A 21,873-nucleotide genomic window follows, 5' to 3' on the forward strand; every position below is an offset into this window, starting at 1 on the left:
GTTGATTGACAGCACGCCCCCTTTGGTGGGCGTGCCTGCCAGAGGGAGGCGTTCCCATGGGAACGCCTACCGTCTGAAGCCGGCCACACTGACATCACTAGTGATGTCAGAGGGAGTGATTTTGGCTCTGATAGAGCCAAAATCACTCCAGGGCTTGCGGCAGCAAGACCCTACCGCAGGGTCTTCGTCGCAAGCCCGATGGTCGCGATGGTCTTGACCATCGCGACCATCATCATGGACGCTCGCATATGCTGTGGGTGGTCACCCAGAGCTATGCGAGCGGCCAGGAGGCCGCTCCATTTTCATGGAGGAGGGCCCTGATTCAGAGCGAGCGCTCTGGTCAGAGCGTTCGGCTCTGAATCAGGCCCTAAGTCGTCAGACATGTTCAATGGCCATGATCAAAATACACTTATATTGTATTTCTTATTTTTGTGTTCAATAAATGTTGACCAAAGGGGCGTATCCACTAGACTATTAAAATAAGCGATTGAACGATCACAACATCGTTATCGTTCAATTGTTCATTAATCGTTTTTAAATCGTGCATTAAAATGTTGAAAACGACGAGCAATGCGTGCTCCCGCTGGTCGTTTTTTACATCAATCATCGCCTGAACATGCAGGTCAACCTGCCGATAACCAGAAAGAATTTTATTTTAAAACGTTTCCCTTGAATATGAGCGCTTCCTATTGTGACCATGAACTGTTGAATAGCTGCTGCCAAAAACAGAAGACTGTGCAAGCACTTCAAAAGCTAAAAAATAAAATGAAAATTTGGCTGCGCTAACACAACACCAATGTCAATTCTTAAGCTGCATACACACACAACGATTTAGTAAATGAACGATTTTAGTAAAGGATTTTCGTTCATTTTTTCAAGGGAAAAATGAACGAAAATAGTTTACTAAAATCGTTCATTTACTAAATGTAATGAACGATTTTTTTGAACTACAACTCAACGATTTTCAGTAAGGGAATATGCAAAAATCGTTTGGTCAGTCTGACTACAAACCTAAACGCGCATGAACGATAATCGTTTTAACTCAGAAAGTGAACTATTTTTTCAACGATATTGTTATCGATAATCGTTCAAAAAATTGTTGTGTGTGTATGCACCTTTAGAGTTTAAAGAAAAAAGTTCATTTATTTCAAATAAGCATCATGTACATGTATAAATATATATGCGCAATGCATATCAGAACAATCACAATAAATTAGAAGAATAAAATTTTAATATAAATATGAAAAATTAAAAAATGAATACAACAAGACGAAGGTGTGGGAACACACGGAAACGCGTTGAAAAAAATTCACAAACTTTCAGAGTCAATTGACTAGAACACGCTGTGTATGTTGCTGAGTTGCAGGACTCCAGGAGAGCCGACCAAGGCATTCACACTTCTGAAACCTGACCGGCTGCCTATTCATATACTACAGGTTGAGTCTCCCATATGCAAATATTCTGAAATTATGGAATATTCCGAAATACAGATTTTTTTTGGCATGACTGAGATAATGAAACCTTTGATTTTTGATGGTTCAAAGTACACAAATTTTGTCTAAGGCACAAATTATTAAAAATATTGTATAAAATTACTTTCACGATGTGTGTATAAGGTGTATACGAAACATAAATGAATTTAATTTCTGTACACAAACTTTGAACCACAATATTATTGAATATATTGTATAAAATAATAATTACCTGCAGGCGGTGTGTATAAGGTGTATATAACACATATATGCATACTGTGTGTATATTTGGGTCCTATTCCCAAGATATTTCATTATGGTATGCAATTTTTCCAAAATACGGAATATTCCGTTATCCAAAAAACCCCTGGTCCCAAGCATTTTGGATATGAGAGACTCAACCGGTACACCATCAGAGGTCCCATGGTGAGATCACGGCGTTCTGGGACGCGACAGCTGGGCAGACTGTTTAACCATCGTACCTACAAAGGAACAACTAATACACAGTTCCTATTTACAAACGGACTTGTCTGCAGCCTTTTTGCCTGGAATCCAACTGAAAGGAGGGACACTCCGCTGATGCCACACTGTTTTTACGAAGCTCCCCCTTTTTTCGTATACATAAACAGGGTTCGCAAAATACGCGCTATAGCCAGCGGGTCCCGCAGGACGCGCTGGCTGAGTTTGCTGCCTGTAGCGCTGCAGCAGCCAATCACCTCAGGCGGCCTCAGCAGCCAATCACCTCAGGCGGCCTCAGCAGCCAATCACCTCAGGCGGCCTCAGCAGCCAGTCACCGCCGGCGGCCTCAGCAGCCAGTCACCCCAGGCGGCCGCAGCAGCCAATCACCCCAGGCGGCCTTAGCAGCCAGTCACCGCCGGTGGCCGCAGCAGCCAGCCACCGGCGGCGGCCGCTGCAGCAGCCAGTCACCACCGGCGGCATCTCCTGCACCATTCACCGCCAGTGGATTATCCTGAACCCATAGCTGCCGGCAGCATCTCCTCAACCAATGACTGCCGGCAGCATCTGATTTAATTGCTGCCTGACACCATGCTCTGTGCCCACACGTTTTTCAGAAAAAAGCTTTTCTAAAAAAGCATATGATTATATTCTAAAGTTTTATTTGCATTTCGTCTCTTTTTATATCTTAATTTTCCAAGTTTTATTTTTTGTATTCATTTTTTCATTTTTCATTTTTCATATTTATATAGAAATTGTCTTTTTCTAATTTATTGTGATTGTTCTGATGTGCATTGCGCATATATATTTATACATGCACATCATGCTTATTTGAAATAGATTAACTTTTATTTAAACTCTGGAATTGACAGTGGTGTTGTATTAGCGCAGCCAAATTTTCATTTTACTTTTCAACCTGCCGATAACGACAGGTTGTGCATGTTCGGGGTTGAGGGAGGGTGCCTGCACTGAATGACATATCGTTCAGTGTAGGCACATTATCCACTGCACAGGATGGAGAACGATTGCACGATTACAATGTTTTAATCGTACAGTCATTCCACTTTCGTGTAGTGGATATGCCCCTTTACAAGCCGATTTTAAATAAATTATCTGTGTTCTAAGAATAAATACAAAAAATTCTCCTTCATCCACGAGGGGACACTGGAGCATAGACAGTGGGGTAGAGAAGGTGGTAGAGTAGAGCCTGGCACTTTAAATTATTTAGAAGTCTGACTGGCTCCTCCCCTCTATGCCCCATCAGCCCCAGTTAAGAAAATGTGCCCGAGAGAGCCGGTAGCACATTAGGCTGTCTCCTGCCTATTCATATTTTTTATCTTTTTTATAAACAAGCTTTGCAGTTAGGCAGACTGCTTGCTGTGGCAAGTGTCCGGTAACCCTAAGGAGGGGGCACACAGATGGTGTCATCGGACCCTGCGAGGATCCACCACAGCTGACACCGGCTTGTGTCCGGGTTTCCTCGCCGCCCCCTCAGCCCAGCATCCCGGCCGCAGCAGCCTGTAAATATATATATATTATATAAAATATCTATTGTGCTCACTTTGGCAGCACATATACTAAATTGTATACCTTATATATGCAAATGTGCATGTGATATATATATTATCTTATGTGCTCGTGTTGCAGCACATACAGTGCCTTGCAAAAATATTCACCCCCTTTGTATTATTCATGTTTTGTTGCCTCACAACCTGGAATTAAAATGGATTGTTTGAAGGTGTGCATGATTTCATTCACAGAACATGCCTACACTGTGAAGTTGTGTTTTTTTTAATATTGTGAATCAAACAACATTTAGGACAACATAACAGAAAACTTCAGTGTGTATAACTATTCACCCCCCTAAAGTCAGTACTTTGTCGACCACCTTTTGCGGCAATTACAGCTGCAAGTCACTTTGGATAAGTCTCTATGAGCTTGCCACATCTTGCCCCTGGGATTTTTGCCCATTCCTCAAGGAAAAACTGCTGCAGCTCCTTCATGTTGGATGGTTTCCGCTTGTGAACAGCAACCTTCAAGTCTGACCACAGATTCTCAATTGGATTGTGATCTGGGCTTTGACTAGGCCATTCGAACACGTTTAAATGTTTCCCCTTAAACCACTCGAGTTTTGCTTTAGCAGTATGCTTCGGGTCATTGTCCTGCTGGAAGGTGAACCAGTCTCAAATCACAGGCAGACTGAAACAGGTTTTACTCAAGAATATCCCTGTATATAGCACCATCCATCTTTCCCTCGACTAGAAATAGTTTCCCAGTCCCTGCTGCTTGTGTTCTTGGGGTGATGGGATGTGTTGGGTTTGCGCCAGACATAGCGTTTTTCTTGGTGGCCGAAAAGTTCGATTTTAGTCTCATCTGACTAGAGCACCTTCCTCCATACATTTGAGGAGTCGCCCACATGCCTTTTGGCAAACTCAAATCGTGTCTTCTTATTTTTATCACATGGCTTTTTTCTGGCCACTCTTCCATAAAGCCCAGCTCTATGGAGTGTACGACTTATTGTGGTCACATGCACAGATACACCAGTCTCTGGTGTGGAACTCTGCAGCTCCTTCAGGGTTTCCTTTGGTCTCTGTGCTGCCTCTCTGATTAATGCCCTCCTTGCCCGGTCTGTGAGTTTCTCGGCAGGTTTGTTGTGGTACCATGTTCTTTCCATTTGATGATGATGGATTTGATGGTGCTCCGGGGGATCATCAAAGATTTGGATATTTTTTGTTATAACCCAACCCAGAATTGTACTTCTCAACAACTTTGTCCCTGACTTGTTTGGAGAGCTCCTTGGTCTTCATGGTGTGATGCCTCTTGCTTAGTGGTGTTGCAGCCTCTGGGGCCTTTCAGAAAAGGTGTGTTTATACTGACAGATCATGTGACACTTAGATTTCACACAGGTGGACTTCATTTCACTAATTATGTGACTTCTGCAGCTGAATGGTTGCACCAGAACTTTTGAGGAGCTTCATAGCAAAGGGGGTGATATATATACTTTTCTCATTTCACTTCACCAAATTAGACTATTTTGTGCAGATCCATCACATAAAATTCAGATTTAAAAAATACACTACAACCTGTAATTTATTTAACAAAAAAGGTAAAAAGCCAAGGGGGGTAAATACTTTTGCAAGGCACTGTGTGTGTATGTATGTATATGTGTATATATATATATATATATATATATATATATATATATACACAGGTCCATAAATATTGGGACATTGACAGAATTTTCAGATTTTGGCCTCTATTCACCACCTCAATGGTTTTTAAATGAAACAAACAAGATGTGTTTTAACTGCAGACTTTCAGATTTAGTTTGAGGGTAATTACATCCAAATCGGGTGAACGGTGTAGGAATTACAACGGTTTCAATATGTGCCTCCCACTTTTTAAGGGGCCAAAAGTTATGGGACTATCAACTCAAAAGCTATTTCATGGGCAGGTATGGGCTATTCCCTCGTTATTTCATTATCAATTAAGCAGGTAAAAGGTCTGGAGTTGATTCTAGGTGTGACATTTGCATTTGGAAACAGTTGCTGTCGACTCTCAATATGAGATCCAAAGAGCTGTCACTATCAGTGAAGCAAGCCATCATTAGGCTGAAAAACCAAAACAAACCCATCCGAGAGATAGCAAAAACATTAGGTGTGGCCAAATCAACTGTTTGGAACATTCTTAAAAAGAAAGAACGCATCGGAGAGCTCAGCAACACCAAAAGACCCGGAAGACCACGGAAAACAGATGTGGTGGATGACAGAAGAATTATTTCCCTGGTGAAGAAAAACCCCTTCACAACAGTTGGCCAAATCAAGAACACTCTCCAGGAGGTAGATGTATATGTGTCAAAGTCAACAATCAACAGAAGACTTCACAAGAGTGAATATAGAGGGTTCACCACAAGATGTAAATCATTGGTGAGCCTCAAAAACAGGAAGACCAGATTAGAGTTTGCCAAACAACATCTAAAAAAGCCATTACAGTTCTGGATCAACACCTATGGACAGATGAGACAAAGATCAACTTGTGATCAGAGTGATGGGAAGAGAAGAGTACGGAGAAGGAAAGGAACTGCTCATGATCCAAAACATACCACCTCATCAGTGAAGCATGGTGGTGGTAGTGTCATGGCGTGGGCATGTATGGCTGCCAATGGAACTGGTTCCCTTGTATTTATTGATGATGTGACTGCTGACAAAAGCAGCAGAATTCTGAAGTGTTTCGGGCAATATTATATACTCATATTCAGTAAAATGCTTCAGAACTCATTGGACGCGCTTCACAGTGCAGATGGACAATGACCCGAAGCATACTGCAAAAGCAACCAATGAGTTTTTTAAGGCTAAAAAGTGGAATGTTATGCAATGGCCAAGTCAATCCCCTGACCTGAATCCGATTGAGTATGCATTTCACTTGATGAAGACAAAACTGAAGGGAAAACACCCCAAGAACAAGCAGGAACTGAAGACATTTGCAGTAGAGGCCTGGCAGAGCAGCATCTGGTGATGTCTATGCGTTCCAGACTTCAGGCTGTAATTGCCTGCAAAGGATTTGCAACAAAGTATTAAAAAGTGGAAGTTAGATTTAGGATTGTTTAGTTTGTCCCATTACTTTTGGCCCCTTAAAAAGAGGGAGGCACATATAGAAACCGTTGTAATTCCTACACCGTTCACCTGATTTGGATGTAATTACCCTCAAATTAAATCTGAAAGTCTGCAGTTAAAGCACATCTTGTTTGTTTCATTTCAAAGCCATTGTGGTGGTGAATAGAGGCCAAAATATGAAAATTCTGTCAGTGTCCCAATATTTATGGACCTGACTGTATACATATACACACACGCACACACACATATATATATATGTATGTGTGTGTGTGTGTATATATATATATATATATATATATATATATATATATATACACACACACACACATACATATATATATGTGTGTGTGTATATATATATATATATAATTTCCAAACAATAGGGGTGCACTCACCAGCCTTCATAAGTATTTCATGAAAGTATTATTTATTTATTTTTTTAAATCATCATAGTAGTAAAAGTACAACCATCGACGTTTCGGTCCAGTCCAAAGACCTTTGTCAATTACTTATGAAGTCTGGTGAAATTGTTTGTAGCAAGGTGGCACCTTGCTTGGGTCAGCTACCCATATATATATACATATATATATATATATCTATATATATATATATATATATATGCGTCTGTATGTGCATATATGTATATATATTTACATCCCTAAGGGAACACTCTTGGGCTTGTGTTAATTACTTTTCCTGATTAATTTCTTACGCTGGACTAGAGGATAGCGATGCTATTATGCTAGAATCTGTTGAGGTCCTACTTCAGTCTGGATGACACGCAGGAGGGCTTGTTATGGTTTACTGTTCGGTGCTGTTTTTCATGACAACGATGCCACCCCTTGGTTCCCTCTTAGGACAGGCACCGTTATTCACCATTTTATCTTAGGGTATCCCAGCTAGTGTGCTCATATCAGTCCACGGCCGTCTAGAACCGGACTTCCGTTTTATCTGAGGCACCTTCATAAAAGCCCTCTTATGTTCTAGCATCTCTGGTTGGGTGCTTCCCTTTTATTGGGAATGGCCCGTGTCTCTTGCCGCTAGTTCTTCTGAAGAGATCCTTTGTGTTTTTGAACTCTCAATGGCTGTTGCTTACGTGATTTTCAGGAGCTAGGTTTTCCCGGTAGTTTTTCCTACTAGGTTTCGTACCAGGAAGCTGTTTCTGACTGCACACTTCCATCACTTTTGGAAGTTGTCTGTCATTTGGCTGATACCGGGGGGTTTGGTTGTTTCTTCCAGGCGAGGAGAACGCTGTTTTCTCTTGGGCTCGCTGAGGGTTCAGGTTGCCGTTTTATCTGCTTTAAGAATGGGTTATCCTGCTAGCTGAGCCTCTGCAAGCTGTTGTAGTCTCCGATCCCACTTGGGCAGCCTCCCCTTCTGCCCTGTGGAATCTCAACTTGTTGGGGGACTTACCCTTCCGCTGGTTGGAACCCCCTCCTTATATGGACAGTATGATTGATGGCCGACTGTTTTGTAGTTGGCTCTGACTTTTATGTATACTCTGTTGCTAGAGTATTTTGTGGACCGGTACAACTCTGAATATACTGTGTGTATGTGTGTGTGTGTATATGTGTATATGTATATATATATATATATATATATATATATTAGTGTTAACGCTAGCTCCGGCGGCAGGCAGGGCGCCAAAGCTAGAGAGGGCAACCTTATATGCGCGCCCGAAAAGGGGCGTGTTCATGAAAAGGGGGCGTGTCTATAAGACGCTTCCCCTTTTCGTCATACTTTGGGGCTTGCCCGGCGCTTACGGACATGCCGGGCAGCCCCCAAGCGCTGCAGAAAGGGAGCATAGATGCCGGGCGCATGCGCCCGGCGTCTATTCTCCGGCGGTGACCGGAACGTCACCGCGACACCGCATGTTTCTCCACCCGCGGGACACTGCGTCCCGCGGGTGAGAACGGCACCCGCAGGCTGCGAGGGCAGGGCGCTTTTTGCCCTCCTCCTGGAGGGCAGGGTGCTTTTTGCCAGAAGGAGGGCAGGGCGCCGCACCCCGCTAAAACAGCCTAGCGGGAACGATATATATATATATATATATATAGTCCAATATGGACCGGCACTCGCTGATCCTCCATGTAACAATAAGACCTGGGTGCTCGCTTGAGGCAGTAGTATACAGGTACACAGTGGAAGTCACAGATTGTGTCCAAACACACAGCGTCACTCCAGGATTTTCACAAATAGCAGCTTTAATGTGGTTTCAACGTTTCAAGGCCCCCTGGCCCCGTCGTCAGGAAAACAATTCACAAACAGACACAAACATACACTTACCTATATACCCCACCGAGTGCACAGAAAGATTGAAGCAGCCGCTAACCCGCGATCACGTGACCGGAGGGCGCGAGTCGCCTTCAATGTGACGTCACTCGTCTCACCTCCGGAGGTTGCTAAGACAACCCAACACGCTACTGCAGTTGTTGGCTGAAAGGAAGAAACATAGTAATAAAAAACACTTAGTGAAAAATACTGTGCTTAAGAATAATGTTTACATTCACAGTAAGAGTAAAATACAGTTATTAGTTGTAATATGTAAAAGGAACACTAACTACCAAAAGGCTATCAATGCTGAAAAAAATATGCAAAACAAGAAGTCATAAGAATTAAAGAAAAAAGTTCCAGGCAATACGCTCATTCAGCCCATACGGCTGTACTGTATTCAATCTTAGGATCCACTTCGCTTCAAGTATACTGAGCGCTGCCACTCTGTCACCACCTCTGGGAAGTTCCGGTATGTGATCAATGATTCTGTAGCGTAAAGTAGACAGCTGATGTCCCAGTCGTTTGAAATGCTTGGCAACCGGCTGTTCTATATCCCTTCCTGTGAGAGCTAGTCTAATTGAAGACCTATGTAAGGCCATACGTTCCTTAAAGGAGCGTGATGTCATGCCCACATAACACAAGGAACATGGGCATGTGATTAAGTACACCACAAATTTGGTGTTACATGACAGCACATGCCTGATTTTATATTTTTTGCCTGTGTGTGGATGATGGAAAGTATTGCCTGTTTGTAAAAAGCCGCATGTTACACAAGACGGACATTTGTAACAACCTGGCTTTTTATACAATGTCATAAGTTCCATAGGTTTATAGTCCGTAATGTCAGCATGAACAAGAAGATCCTTCAAGTTTTTCCCACGTCTATAGCAAACCATAGGCTGGGTCTTATTGAAAACGGGAAGATCCTTATCACTGGAGACAATTGGCCATAATGCTTTAGAGGCACGGGGTGGCACTGCGCTAGATGAAGAGAAAGTAGTGACCCAAGGGAAACGATCTTGTTCGTTGTTTTTAGGTTTAGACAATAAAAGGTCATCACGGTTAAGGGTCAACACTCGTTGTTTGATAGCTGTTAGTTGTTTCATTGGGTATCCCCTTGATCGAAATTTGTATATAACTTCATCTAAGCGGTCCGATAATTCATTCCTATTGCTGGTAATTCGTGCTATTCTAATCATCTGTGAAAACGGAAGGCCTTTTTTAAGTGATGGAGGATGATGACTTCCTTTGACCAATAAGGTGTTCCTGTCTGTATCCTTGTGGAATACCGATGTACTGATAACTCCATCATGGATGCTGATCTCTACATCCAAAAAGTCTATTTTCGCCTTATCCCATCTATAGGTGAACTTAATAGGGCCATTAGATTGATTTATGTTCATCATCAAAGCTTCAAACAAATCGCTGCCTCCAGACCATAACATAAAAAGGTCATCTATATATCGCGTGAACAATTTGATATAGGAAATGTTGTTAGAAGACCCAAAAAATAATTGTTGTTCCTGCTGCAACATATAAACGTTGGCGTACGATGGGGCCACATTGGACCCCATCACACAGCCAGATTGTTGGAGGTAGTACTCCCCGTCAAATAAAAAGTAATTGCGTGTGATGGTTAATTCCAAGAGGGTCATAAAGAGATCTTTATCAATCCCTAATGGGGATGATAGATTATCCAAGAATATTCTTATGGCTGTCAGTCCTGCTACATGAGGTATTGAAGTGTACAGGCTCTGTACATCCATCACACACATAATTAAATCATTCTCAATTGTCGAAAAGTTCTTTAATAAATTCAAAAAGGACGTAGTGTCCTTCAGACATGTCGGTTGTTGAGTGACATGGGGTTGTATCAACGAATCCAATAGCAGAGAGACCGGTTGGTACATGGAACCTCTGGCAGAAATGATGGGACGTCCTGGCGGAGGAAACATTTTTTTGTGGATCTTTGGAACAGTGTAAATGACAGGAGTGATCGGATCCTTTTGTTGTATTGCTTCATAGGTTTTTTGATTGATCATCTTATCATCCAAGGCCTTTTTTAGGATAGTGTTGAGTTCTCTGTGGAATTCTTTAGTGGGATTAGTTGGTAACTTGACATGTATGCTGATCCGCTAGTTGCCTCATGATTTCATCCTTATAGGGTTGTAGGTCTTGTATTACGATGCCCCCACCTTTGTCGGCAGGGCGTATAACAATTGAGCGATCTTGACTCAGACTACGTAAAGAGTCCTGTTCAGCCCTGGTGAGATTAGAATGCTTCTTTATAGGAACTTGGGAGTATCTTTGTACAGCATCATTCATCAGACGTGAATAGGTCTTAATGGAAGGATTGGTGGAAGGTGGATCAAACTTAGACCGGGATCGGGCTGATAGAAATGGAGTAAGAGGAGTTGCAGTATCTAAAAGAGGCTGGTGTTGAAAATATTCCTTACGGCGAAGATATATGAATCTATGTCATTTTTACTGCCCGGCAGTGTTGGGATTCTGATGCCAGAGTAGGTTTTCTTAAGCTTCTTTTCGAGTTGTCTGTTTTCTGTTAAAATACGGTATTTTGAGGAAACTCATCCTCAGATGGCCCCTAGGGACGCCATTTCTTCTCTTCCTACAGCTTCTGCTGGAAGTTTGTGGAATTAACTGCAGTTGTCCTGCTCGGAGTTCTGATTCTCTATTGCGCTCCACGGCACTTGCTCCTCAGCTCTTGTTTTTCAAATACCTACAGTCAGTGTGTGGCGGTACCTGTTTCGCTTGGCCACTATGGGCCATATTCAATATGGGGCGAAAAGTTCAAGGTCAGACTTTCGTCCTCATCGCCGTTTTTTACTGGGATAAAGTATTGGGCGCGTACCCGCTTATCCCAGTATTCAATTAGGATCCGGCGAAAACGGTACTCGCTGGAAAGGTAAGTATCGAAAAGTCCTGGGAATTTTAAGAAAATCATCCTGGTCCCCCCTAAAGATGGTCTGACATGGGGTATCACTATGGGTACCCACGATTTTGCCTGCTGAAGGTAGTCAGGGCTTTTAAATAGCCGTGGCAGGTGCATAAATGCGGCTTTGCTAAAGTGTTGAAGAATACCACTTTAGTCCCATCAAATTTGGGGTACATGAAAATGGGTGCAAGCATATTTTTAAGTCCCTAAAGTGATTTTTGAAAAATCTTCAAAAATGCACCTGCCGCATTCTAGAAAACATCTGCCGCATACTTGGGAAGCCCCCCTGGATCGATTTTGCTAGTTTAGAAGCTAGTCCCCCAAATATTTTTTTTTTTCCCCAAAATTAAAGTACATTTTTTGGGGTGTCAATAACTTTTGACACATTACTTTAAGGGGACATTACAAAGGCTGCAGGCTATTTTTTTTTAAGCCTGCACCCCTCAACCCCATTTCTGCACTTTTTTTCGCCATGTATTAAATGGTGAAAACTTATCCCCGTTTTTTAGCAAAGACTTTTCGCACCTGTTATTGAATATGGGGATAAGTCAAACAGGTATCGCTGTGATAAATTATCGCTGATAACCCGTTTTCGCAGGCTAATTGAATATGGCCCTAAGTTGGCAAGTTTCTCAGCGCTTCCCACCCGGGAGGTTAGCTTTGGGACGGGACGTCCCATAGACATTGTCTATGCTCCAGTGTCCCCTAGTGGATGAAGGAGAAAATAGAATATTGGTACTTACCGATAAATCCTTTTCTCCGATTCCACAGGGGACACTGGACGCCCACCAGCGCTGCTTACCTGCCTTCTTGTTTTTGGTTTGTTATTTTCTAGTTGGATGCGGTTCCTCTGCATTCTATTGTTGTGTGATTACGTGTTCCCTGCAGTGGGTCACTCTGTTCTCCTTCAGTCTGTCTTTTTCCGTTCTGTGGACTTCATCTTCTTCTCGTCTTCCTATTGTCCTTCATCTGCTCTTGGGCTCAGTTTCTTAACTAGGGCTGATGGGGCATAGAGGGGGAGGAGCCAGTCACACTTCTAAATTATTTAAAGTGCCAGGCTCTACACTACCACCATTGTCTATGCTCCAGTGTCCCCTGTGGAATCGGAGAAAAGGTTTTATCGGTAAGTACCAAAATCCTATTTTTCTTTTGCTTGCTCATTTTATTTGACCTTTTTTTTTTTTTTGTTAGCATAAATGCTTTGGCATTTATAGTTGTATAAATACACAATATAAACCATTTTCCTGACACATGGCAGGTGTGACTTTTCTCTGTGCTTCCTGCCCATAACAGTTTTGTCTTTTAGGGCTCTATTCATAAAGCCGTCAAAAAAAACTTTATTACTACTCCCCTTTGCTAACAGGGCTTTTCACTGCCTTCTTTAATTCACAGAAGTGGTCACCATGACAAAATATCAGATTTCTCCAGCAGTGCCCTAATTAGTGCACTTTCCATTTCTCCTCTCCAGAATCGATCGACATTTCAGGATGCATAATGAGCATTGCTAGGGGAGACTAGCCTCCAATGGACAAATATTCTCTATAACGTGCTGCGGAATATGTGTGCGCTATATTTATAACTGGTAATAAAATAAATAATAGCCCAATAGCAGAGCTCCAATTTCTCACCCCTTCCCCTCATTTACCATCTCCTGGTACTTACTGGACTAATCATCACTGATCAGAGTGCCTGCAGTGGCAGGGCTGGCTCCTCAAAGGGGAGGCCAGTGATAAGCAGACAGGATTTGCCAAACCACAATGTGAGCACTTCTGCCTTCTGTCCCAGCCACTTAACCCTAGAGCTACAAGCCCATGGTACGTCCGCAAGTATTTGAATTTGGACCATAGTATCAGATGGAAGGGCCAGGTAGTGTGGCTCACCTACTGTAATAGGTTTTGAATAGAATGGAAGACTGATACATGCAGGATGCACAGAGCAGTGTGAGGAGTGAATATGCTGTGCAGAAGGAAAATGGTAAATATTTTTTTCATTCATGAGGGACACTGGGACTATGGGTGTAGGGTGAGAAGCAGGAGCCTGGGCACCAAGGAGTAAACTTCTTTTGCCACAGCAGCACAGGCTCCTCCTCCCATACACCCTGCCTGAAGCCAGTTTTTCTTAGTGCCTTCAGGAAGAGGGCACGGATAACGTCTTATTTTTCACTTCTCTGGGCTGTCAGTGGTGAACGTTACACACACTGCCACTGACTGCTCCATCACCCCCTCTGGCGGCCGGCACGCTGGGGTTGGTCAGCAGGGGGTGGATCCTTCCCCTATTCTCTCCACCCCTCATCCTTTGGCGCATTCTTGCTTGTTGGCTCACTGCCAAGGACTCCTCTCTCCTCCCACTCCACATTGAGCAGCCATCTTGCAGCACAGAGCAGCCTGCCTGCCCAAAGAGAGGAACTCCTGCCCCCCTATACCTCACTCTTTTGTGGTGTCAGGTTTTTTCCTTATCCCATTCCTTACCTATTGGTGTTGGTGGCTGGGACTATTGTGCCTGTTTTATCTATCTATGAGCACTTGAACTGTATGTTTGTGTGGCTGTTAGTTCAGCTACTTATTTTACTATCTGCATGGTTAATTTCAAATTGTAAAGCGCAACGGAATATGCTGCACTATTTAAGAAACTGTTAATAAATAAATAATAAATAAATAGTTAGGCTACATTACCACTGATAGTTTAGGTGTGATTATTATTTTCTTTATTAGATTGCTATAAATACAAAACTTTTATAATCTGTATTTACCTAGTTGCACATTGTGATAATATTCTGTCTACATCAGGTTACTGTTAACCTAGAGTGCACATTACAGTCTGCCTTGTTAATCAGTTTAGCTGTTTGTTATTATTCTCACTGTGCCTACTTATTGGTCTATTTGCAGTCACTATACTGTACTTGAGGATTACAGTAGCTTCCTTCCACTAGACCACTTATTCCTATATTCGTTGTCTCTCAGTTCAGTGCTATTGCCCTCTCCTGCGCGCGCACACACACACACACACACACACACACACCATTTGGAAGTATACTGTGTTTCTTACAGAGACTATCGGCTCGATTCAATTGAACGCAAATTAAATACCTATTCAGTTCAGCTCGCTGTTAGGTCGGAAAATGCTTGTTCTCGCGCCTTAAACAGGGTGTTTAGTCGTGAGAACGGGCATTCTCTGACTAAACATTCTCTGACTATCCCTCCGGCGATATTTAATTTGCGTTCAATTGAATCGAGCCCTCTGTCTTCCAAGGAAATCTCCGCAAAGGTTTCCCGGGAGAGGGGTGCTCCTGTGCTGTGCAGCTATACCTGCAAAGCCTGCAAAGAGAGTTATTCATGCTCGGCTCAGGATCACACTGGCATTTGTGACGGGTGTTCTGCGGAGGCACAGGACGAGCCTGTCTCGGAGGTGGTTTCCCCACAAGAACCTGAATGGTCAGCCTCCTTGTCACTTGCCATGAGGGAGCTATCGACATGGCTAGGATTTTCCCAGCTTCTCCGCCTTCAACTGCCTCTTCCGGTGGACCCCTGCTACCATCGTCTCACCCTGACATTGGGGACCAGCAACCGACCCTTTCGGATCCAGCGTGAGCTCAAGGTGTGTCCCAATCGGTCCAGGGTTTGGTGCAGGTCTGCAGCACATGCTGGAGCCTTCTGCTAAACATAAGTTACCCCAAAGAGAGAGTTTTATGCCTCTCATTTCAGGTTATGATTCCCAGTCTGACAACTCTTTGGAAAAGGGTGAGTTATCCCAGACGTCGGAGGTGAATTCTGCTTCAGCTCACGACGAGCACATAGCTCAACATGTCGTTGATGCTTTGGTTAAGGCGGTAAGTTTGCCTTACTTATTAAGGATTCAGATGCTTCTCCGACTTTGGAAGTGCCCCTCTTCAAACGAAGAAAGAGCCGACTGTTTTTGCCCCCTCTGCTCTCTCTCTCCTCTTAGAGGGAAGGACAGCAAGTCCAAAAAGGCTCTAGTGCTCTCCCCTTCTCCGGTGAGGTTATCCAAGACGCTTGTCTTCTCTCCGCTGCTCCGAGGTCCATAAGATTCTCTTTCTACTTCAGGGTCCATAGGGTATCCACAGGATACCTTGGGGTATAGGCGATGGCGGCAGACATCCAGGCACCACAGAGTTACATTTTCAGCCTCCCAGGATGCACTGGGGTCCCTCTCCTATACCCCGCCCCCGAGCCTCAGGCCACCCAGTTTTCGTAGGTGCCTGGCCGGACCAGTCGCACCGTACAGAGGGGGGTCTTTTTAAGGCCCCTGAATATTTCTTCGCAGCTGTGGCTGCACAACTAGAGTGCTCCAGCATAGGACAGTCAGTATTGACGTCCATGCTGTCACTCCTACACCCCGCCGGTACCAGAACGCCGGTACCGATCCGGGGATGCTGGTAGGTAGCTGGGGTCACAGCTAGCGGTGATCCCCGGCTACCTGGACTGTGGCCGGATGCACGGGGAACAAGGTAAGCGGCGGAGTCCCGCGGTGGGCACCCGCCGGTAACACAGTCCTGTTTGGTCCCCAGGCAGGGGGCTCCCTGGGGACCGGCTGCGCGTGGGGCCAGGTACTGATCCTGCGCCTTCCACTAGACCACCAGGGACAGCGGGCCGTAGCATGTGCGGTACAGCGCGGCGTCCCAGGGGTTGATAGCACGCCAGGGGAGAACGCCTTCCCTGTCTCACAGCCGGCGTCTCCCCCGCTGCACAGTGCCATTCCACAGCGGTCTGAGCGGGCTGTGTCAGCGCTCCTCCCCCGGGCCCTGCCTTCTCTCTGCATCTCGGTGGCCATTTTCTCAGTACATGTGCTGGGGATGGCAAACGCTGCTGGAAGCTGATACAGATGCCATTGCGGTCCGGGTCCCCCGCATACCTCTCCTTCAATTAAGGTCAGTGTATGCAGCACTGTTTCCTACCAGGCTCTGGTCTGTGTAGTTGATTTCAGTGCCTGTAATGCAGGATGTTATCTGTGCATTGTATGTGACTTAAATGCTAGCGCTGTTTGCCTGTACTTTCATTTCTGACTGTCAGCTTTTTCCTATCCCTGTTCTTCTGCTACAGCCCTTGCGGTGCGGTGTCGCAGGGTGTTTATTACCTCACAGTAAACGTGGTTTTTCTGTGTGGGAGGTCACATACGCTCCGTTCACACTCCTCATGTCGGAAAGTGAACGAGGATATCCTCTTCCAGCTATAATGTACTGATATCATGTGCAATTAGCGGAGGGATATGTAGACACTGAGGGTTTATGGAGGGCATGTTGTATTATATATCACGCCCCATTTCTGTCACTGTGCCTGCACAAAAAAGGGGACTGCCCTCGGCTGGCTAAGATGCTTACAGCCTTTGTGGGCACCACATGCAGGGGTCCCTGGACAGTTGATGGTACCCCAGTGTATCCTGTTTTTCGCCCCCCCAGGTCTCGCAGGAGCCTGTGTGGGTGAATTTATTGTCCAAATGGTATAGCACCTGAATGACGTTTTACAGGGGGAGTCACCATTTCGGCCTTCTAAACGGCCTTTCGGGTCTCAGATGGACATGACGTCTGATGACGGTGACATTATTGACTTTTTCAGACACGAGCCCCTTAGTGCAAAGGAGGCGTAGTCTGGGTCTAAAGTCTATATACCTGGCCGCCTACGGGCAGTCCGTGCGGCTTTGGTTATTACATATCCCCCGTGGCTAAATCCAAATATGCCTTCTTTAAGGATAAGGGTGTGGCCACTGTAATTCCTCTATCTGGTCAGGTGGATCATTTTAGAGGAGGCGTGGAAAATCCGGGTAAGCGGTTCCAGCCTCAAAAACGGTTGACCTTTTGCATACCCCTTTTGCGGATAATTACATTTCCGAATGGGAGTTACCTTACGGGTAGATTCTCATGTTACACGCCTAGTGAGGAGTGCTACGTTGCCCATGCCCTCCAGGTCCTCTTTGAAGGAGGTTCCAGATTGCAAGGTGCAAATATATCTAAAATCCAATATTCCCTTGCTGGAGGGGCTTCCAGGCCGGCTATGGCCATGTGCTGGGGGGCCAGAGCCATGGAACACTGAGTAGGTAACTGGATCTCTGCACACTGACTCTCCAGCAGAGCAGGTGGATAGTGGCAAATTCTCAGAGACTTTGCCACGTTCATAATGAGACGGTCTTACATATAGCCTACTCCTTTCCAGAATCTCCTCGGCAGCAGTAGCGGCTTGCCGCTTCCTGTGGTTGCGCTCTTGGAAAGCGGACGCAGATTCCATTTGGAATGCTTTGTCTTTGACGGGACAAGTCCTGTTTGGCCCTCGTCTGGACGCAATTGTGGCTACGTCTGCGTGTCTGCCATCGGCTACAGTCCCATCAGGGTCTGGGACTTTGTCTTTTCGGCCCTGTGAGGCCAGGGTAAGTCTAAAATACAGCTTTCCAAGACAGTCAGTAGCCAGGAAATCTGCTCAGCCATAAGAACAGGCTTGGAGTACAAGACGTCCTACTCCCAAGTTGGACTATAAGCCTTCAGCCTCACGGGACGGGCCTCCTCTCGGGAGCCCCCAGAGTTGGAGTCCGGCTTCTCCAGTTCGCCCAGTGCTGGTGTCTGACCACCACGGACACTGGGGTAAGGGAAGTATTTTCTTGAAGGTATGTCTTTTCCTCCCGGTAAAAGCCTCCCAGAAGGTTTTTCGTTACAGGTCTTCTGTCAATTCAGGACTAGGCCCTGTAATTTTTGAGGGTGTTACACTCTATGCTCCAGGCAGGAGTTATAGTACCTATTCCGTTGCCCCAAAGGGGAACAAGGTATTACTCCATCCTCTTTCTGGTACAGACACCCAATGGGTCTTACCAGGACATTCTCAACCTCGAATCCTTCAACAAATTCTTAAGGGTTCCTCGGTTCGGGAGGGGGACCCTGCATTCCTTCATTCAATGGAGCCTGGGAATTTTGTGTTGTCGTTGGATATATTCAGGGTGACTACCTGAATATCCCTCTTTTCTTAGCACACCAGTGTTTTCCTCAGGTTTGCAGTGGTCGATAAGCATTTCCAGTTTCTGGCATTGCCCCTTGGTCTGGCCTCCGCGCCTCACGGTTTACCAGGGTCATGGTAGTTATGGCAGCCCACCTGCGGAGACAGGGGGTCCGCTTGTTACCCTATCCAAGTGACCTCCTGTTGTTACACGGTCTCCAGAGATACTTCAGTGCCATATGCAACGGACAATATCTGTGTTGCTACGTTAGGGCTGACTGATAAACTGGAAATGGTCCTCTCTGATTCTTCACAGAGGATGCTCCATATCCCAACATCTGAGGATCTTTGTGATTGAGGAAAAGATCTCTGCATTACAGGCAAAGGTACGCAGTTGCCTGAGAGTCGCCGAGTGTCTATTCACTTGGCAATGTGGTTCCTGGGTTCCAGGATGTCGCTGTTCGACATGGTGGAGAGTACCCAGCTTCACTCTAAAGAACTTGATCCTCTCCGGATGGGATGGGTTGCCCCATAGGATAAAGTCAATAGGCTTTCCCCGGAGGTTTGTCTCTCTCTGGCCTGGTGGCTGCAGAAAGCTCACCTAAACAAGGGGCACCCCCTTTGGGATTGCGGACAGGGTCCTTCTGACGACGGACGCCAGTATCCGTGGCTGGGAAGCATGACGGGTCCACACTTGTTCCAGGGCAGGTGGACACCAGTAGTTTTTGCGCTTCCCATAAACATCTGAGAACTCTGAGCAGTATTCAGGGTTCTCCAGCATGCAGGACAGGTCCTCCACGGAAATACCGTGCAGGTACAGCCTGACAACGCCATCATGATGGCTTATGTAAACCACCTAGGAGGTTCCCGAAGTCAGGCGACACTAACAGTGGTGTCCCGAATTCTGGCTTGGGTGGAAGGCTATATCCCTGCCGTCATCGGCAGTGTTCATTCAGGAATCCTCAGATGGAAAGCAGGCTTTCTCAGCCGTCAAGACGTGCATTCAGGGAAACGTCCTCTTTATCAGGAGGTGTTCAATCTTCTGGTGAACAAGTGGAGCCTTTCAGAGATGAGACTCTTCTGATAGACGTAGGCAGGTCCAGTGGACCTTCCAAGTTGTGTACCTCGTCCCTCCGTTATCCCTTCTTCCTCCAGTAATAGCAAGAAGGAGGCACGCTCCTGCTGATAGCTCCAGCGTAGGCCAGATGGCACTATTACTCAGATCTTCGGAGCCTCTCAGTTAACACTCCGAAGCTGTTGCCTCTACGCCCGGAACCTGTTGTCTCAGGATCCTGGCTGATCCCCAGACCTGGTTTGTCTGTGGTGGAGACTGCCCTCTTAAGGTCTAGGAGTTTTTCCAGCTCTATAGTTAACAGGGGCTCTGTCCATGCTAAGAGCTCGGAAGTTTTTATCTGCAAGAATTTACCATTAGTATGGTATACTTTCTTTCAGGTGTCGCCCTAGAGGCTAGGCTCCTCGGGTATTCCGGATATCCAGAGGTTGGCTTTCCTACAGGTGGGCTTAGATAACGGTCTTCGCCTTGCTTACCTCAAGGTGCAGGTTTCTGCCCTGTTAGTATGGTTTCAGTGTAGGATTGCTACTCTTCCTGATGTCCGCACCTTTGTGCAGGGTGTACTTTATATTCAGCATCCCTTTGTTCCACCTGTGGCTACTTGGGATTTGGCTGTGGTCCTTAGGGCTCTCTGAGGACTGCCATTTGATCCACTGGGCTCAGTGGATTTCAAATGGCTTACGGCTAGGACTGTATTCCTTCTGGCTCTTAATTTGGCCAGTAGGATCTCAGAATGGGAGGCTGTCATGTAGACCTCCCTTTTTCTCATCTTTCCTAGAAACAGGGCAGTGCTTGCCTTTACTTCCCCAGTCCTGTCTGCTGGTGAGGCCTATTTGGCTGTGGTACGGACGCTAAGAATTTAAGTTGACCGTACCAGTCCATTTAGGAAATCATACTCTCGGTTTTGTCCTTTCTGGTTTCCATAAAAAGGGTTGGCCTGCCACTACGCTAACTTTGGCAGGATGGATTCACAGGTCTTCCTGTTCCATCCTCTATTAAAGCTCTTCCACTAGGTCTGTGGGTCCTTCGTGGACAGCTCGACGTGGCGCTTCAGCGGTGATTGGCAGCCACGTGGTCATCTGTCCATATTTTTGGTAAGGTATTATGCTTTTGATACCTTCGCCTCTCAGGATGCTTCCTTTCGGCAGCCGATTCTCCTTACAGCACAGGAGCGTCCCCACCCTTAAAGGATACTGCTTTGGGACATCCCCAAGGTATCCTGTGGATACCCTATGGACCCTGAAGTAGAAAATATGAGATATGGTAAGAACTTACCCTTGTTATCTCTATTTCTACGAAGTCCATAGGGTTCCACAGGACTCCCGCCCTGTCGCACCTGTACTGCAGATGGGCTTTGATCTGGTCACCGGTTTCTCCGTCTCCTTCTGGTGAGAATGTGATTCTTGTGTGTTCCAGACTGTCTTCTCTCTCTTTTTTGCTCCTGCTCCGGCCTATGGCTTGTTACGAAACTGAGTGGCCTGAGGCTCGGGGGCGGGGTATAGGAGAGGGACCCCAGTGCATCCTGGGAGGCTGAAAATGTAACTCTGTGGTGCCTGGATGTCTGCCGCCATCGCCTATACCCCAAGGTATCCTGTGGAACCCTATGGACTTCGTAGAAATAGAGATAACAAGGGTAAGTTCTTACCATATCTCATATTTTTCGCCCACAGGGAAAGGTGAGAGGTCATCTTTTTTCTAGAGTTCATGGAACTTCCTCCAAAAGCCTCAAATCCAGATGCCATTAGGCCTGGTCAGGCTGCCGACAAGCAACTAAACCAGCTGATATGCCTGCAGCATGACTGGGTGAGTGCCCACCTGGGATTTCCCAGTGTCTCATATATTTCACAGACGCCTGGCTAGAAACAACCTCGGACACCTGGGTAAGGGGCATCATGTCTCAAGGTTATTCTTTGACCCTTCAGGAATGCCCTCCAGTTCAGTTCATTTCCACTGGGTTACCAGTCGACTTCGGCAAGGTGACCGCCCTTCGGACTTCCATCAGGACTTTGACTTGACTTGACCTCCAATGTGATAGGTCCATTTTCTATTAGAATCTGTTGCTTGTTCCAAAGCCAGACTGTTCCTTCAGGTCCATCCTCAAACT

General features: G+C 45.6%; 1 protein-coding gene across 1 annotated transcript in view; it reads left to right on the forward strand.

The window, feature by feature from the left end:
• SPOCD1 (SPOC domain containing 1) overlaps positions 1-21,873 on the forward strand; it is a 218,660-nt gene that overhangs the window by 12,496 nt on the left and 184,291 nt on the right. The gene's annotated exons all lie outside the window — the stretch shown is intronic.

The sequence above is a fragment of the Taudactylus pleione genome, unplaced genomic scaffold, assembly GCF_031769625.1.
Source record: "Taudactylus pleione unplaced genomic scaffold, aTauple2 ptg000541l, whole genome shotgun sequence".
Lineage (NCBI taxonomy): Eukaryota > Metazoa > Chordata > Amphibia > Anura > Myobatrachidae > Taudactylus > Taudactylus pleione.